This window comes from Aplysia californica, unplaced genomic scaffold, assembly GCF_000002075.1.
Source record: "Aplysia californica isolate F4 #8 unplaced genomic scaffold, AplCal3.0 scaffold00005, whole genome shotgun sequence".
In the NCBI taxonomy this organism is placed as follows: Eukaryota; Metazoa; Mollusca; class Gastropoda; order Aplysiida; family Aplysiidae; genus Aplysia; species Aplysia californica.
The window spans coordinates 3,488,116-3,491,645 of NW_004797275.1; the positions used below are offsets into that span (position 1 = coordinate 3,488,116).

Here is a 3,530-nt window from a genome sequence, read left to right on the forward strand (position 1 = left end):
ACCCTCTCTCTCTCTCTCTCTGTTCCTCTTTGCGTGTGTGTGTATTTGTGGAAGGGAGGAGGAGAGCAGGTACGCTTGTGCCGGCATATGTGTGAAGGTGTGGGTATGTGTGTGTGTGTGTGTGTGTGTGTTTGGGTGAGTGCATGTGTGAGTATTAGCGTTTGCATGGAAAATATGTGAAGTTTTAAATCTTAGAGAACACACTTTTATGTATACCCCCCCTTTTCCCCCGAGAAAGAAACCAATAAGCACGAATGAGCAAAGGCCATGAGGAGGTTTTTACAAAATGTATCTGTACCGGTCCCTTTGATTTCGCGTTTTCACTCTCTTAAACCCAATAATCTAAGGCCAGCATTGGTGGGGCAGCGATTAGGCGCCTTTGTCGTCAAACTCAGAAGAGAAGACGGGAATTCGAATCCCATACATGTAAGCCTCGTTTCCACATTTTTCAGCGACACTTGTAATACGATAAGAATAAACGACCCACATACGTTCATTTTTAAAACGATTTTATATAATTTCTCTCATACTCTTGCCCTCAGGTTCACAAATCCCGACGACACATCCCTAGCACAACGACGCCTGTCTGGATACCTGTTTGGATATAACCCTCCGCCGATCATCTTCTGCTGTTCGCCGAATCTGAATGTCTTGACGGACGGATTACGTTCTGGTGAAGTCATAACGAAGTCCTCTGGCTATAATTCAGGCAGAAGTAGGTCTTCATAGCGGTCTGGTGGCTTTCATATCTGGAGAAACAACATAATACTTCACTTCTATTCCCCTCGGAGATTTGATGTGATAATAATAATATTACAATATAATACCAACTGGAACATCCGTCTCTGGTCTTTATTTTAAAAAGACAACCAAGTTTCAATGGATTTACTTATCAATTATTTTCTATTTTGATATCAGCTGATGCGAATCCTAGCACGAGGAATGAACAACGGACTTACTTTCAACGCTTTAAGCTCATAGACAGGGATTCTCTCATATGAATGGCTGCCTTTATAAGTTCAAGGTTTCGTAGAAGTTGATAAATATTGCCGTCTGAAAGGACTTATGTTATAACTTACTGACCTATTATTTTGAAACAGTTGTATCCTGTCGCTGCTACTACGTCTTTGTAGAACACACGTTGACTTGTGCAAACTGTACAAATTGATTGAGTCTGATGATTAAGTATTTTCTTGAAGAGTGTAACGACCACATTTGAACGAAAACATAGCTCTGCTTTACAGAATGACCCTTCTGTTGAGGTATGTTACAATAAATTATCGAGTCCAAATTTCAAGAGGAGATCACTCCTGATATGTTTTCTAACAGAAGTCATATGTAAGGAGTGAGTTCTGCACGTATACATTTTCTCTAAATCCGTGTTTCTAATTTTGTGAAGTGTTCGCATTAACATTTGCTTATTTCTAGATCAGCAACTTATTTTAGAATGGCTAACATGTGTGTGGTCGTGGTTCCAAATAAAATAATGTGTCTGGTTAAACTTTCTGGACTAACAGCTGTACAGAGAAAATTACATGGCATGTATAGTACTCAACAGAACTCATTTAGCTGGGCCTTGACAAAGATGAACGGTCAATTAGGAATAACGCGAAACTTGCCAGGCTCACTATATGAATTGTTCTGATAACACATCTTTGACGGAGTTCGAGCCCTGTCCTCATGTACACGAGAGCATTAAAGCAGAACACTTTCAACTTACAGAGGAGTTTACTGCACAGAGAATGCTTGGAGCTCAGTGGATGTGAGGATTAATGGCAGTCTTTCAGGGATCTTTCCTTTACCTTTTCGAAACTAGGATGTCCCTTTTCTCTGAAACGGCAAACAATACAATTGTCGGGTAAAGGACGTAAAACTTAATCCCCCACTATATGGAGGCAACGTTTACACATGATGCGGCTCTAAATATTCGAGCTGATTCGGGAAATGGTAAAAATCAGCTATATTTTTACTATTCTTTCTGGATTAAGCACGCCTGAGTTGCAACAAGACGAAAAAGAAACCAGTGCGCTTGTAACAAAGAATGGATTATATTCACGACGTGTTGTTGTTATTTCATTTTCCGGCACGTGAGTTCTGAATATTGCATCAACTGCAAAGGATAAAAATGGTGTGTGATGTTGCGGTTATTATAGAATGTGAGCAGAGAATATTGTGTGAGAGTCTTACTCTCAAATTTTGCTTTCTTCTTTTCGTGGGTGATTTTTACAAATGTGCTAGAAAAGCTACTTTTACTACACCGATAGATATTTTATGCAAATTTCGTGGCATCTAAAAATGTGAGTAGACCTGTTTTCTTTTGTTTTCAAAAGAGAAAATTTGATTTTGTGAGAATTATAAACCGTTACTTGGATGTATAGATGTACATCGGTTTGTCAAATTCAATCAAATAACACACAGCGTTGAAAAAATATGTTTGAAAATCTGTGAAATTCAAAATGACTTCCAAACTCAATATCAAAACGTGAATTCGAGATGGATCTACTACTGTATGAATTCATCCAAAGAACGATTGAGTGTTCTTCTATTCTAGGATTACCGACATCAGCTTGGCATCATGATTGTGATTTTCTCATTAAAAGTGAGGACGTTCACAAAACTGTATGGATAAAAATGAAAACAGCAGCGTCTTGCGAAATAAAGAATGAAATGCTTACGTGAATATGAAAAGGGCAGATATAAAAAGGCTCATATCATTATTATTTCTGTTTCTATGCAAACGTGTTATACCAGTCTGAGGAAGATTCACATTCACATTTTGCAGAACAATTGGTGTAAATTCTGTGCCCAGGTCTTCTTTCAATCACAGTGACGTATGTCACATCAATCATGATCTGTATAACCCAGGAAAGGAAGAAATGAAAGTGCTTCAACCCGGAGTCGTGAGTGCAGTTTCCTGTCAGTGCCACGCTTCTAGGGAATAGTATGATCACGTGATGTAGTTATATTTTAGTAAGAGTTTTACGATACTTGTAACTCAAATAGACGATGTAAGGGATGCAAGAGGTGTTATTTGGAAGTAACATATAAAGAAAAGAAGGAGGAGATATATTTCATTAGAAAGAAAGAGCAGACCATATCAGAACACCCGTCAACCACACACGATCAGAGTTGATAAAATCCATGGGAATATAGTCCAGAATTAGAATCAGGAATTAATTATTATTTTCGTTTCCTCGTAACATCACGAAAGAGACATGCAGCTCAAATTCAATTTGCAGAGTCTGAATCCTGGAAGCACTCAACTTCACCCAGGAATGTGTGGGAGTGATCCCCCAGTGATACGCGCTGAGGAATTATTCTGTGTAGACATCCTGCTAATTCCTCCTTCGTGCTTCATATCGTTTTTACTTTTCTTTTCTAATGTAAGTGTTATACGTCCCCATCAACATACTTTATATTATTATCTCTTAAGAGGCAAGGTTTGACCCTGTATTGAAAGGACTAACCCAGGATGGGTTGGATACAAATTCCCCAGCAGAAAGACCGGGATATTTTATTTAAAAACCAAA

General features: G+C 38.6%; 1 long non-coding RNA gene across 1 annotated transcript in view; it reads left to right on the plus strand.

The window, feature by feature from the left end:
- Window positions 1-3,530, plus strand: part of LOC118477147 — a 47,099-nt gene extending 43,569 nt beyond the window's left edge. Inside the window, exon 2 of the long non-coding RNA XR_004858369.1 lies at window positions 543-3,530. This is a non-coding gene — a long non-coding RNA (uncharacterized LOC118477147). The remainder of the gene's footprint in view (window positions 1-542) is intronic.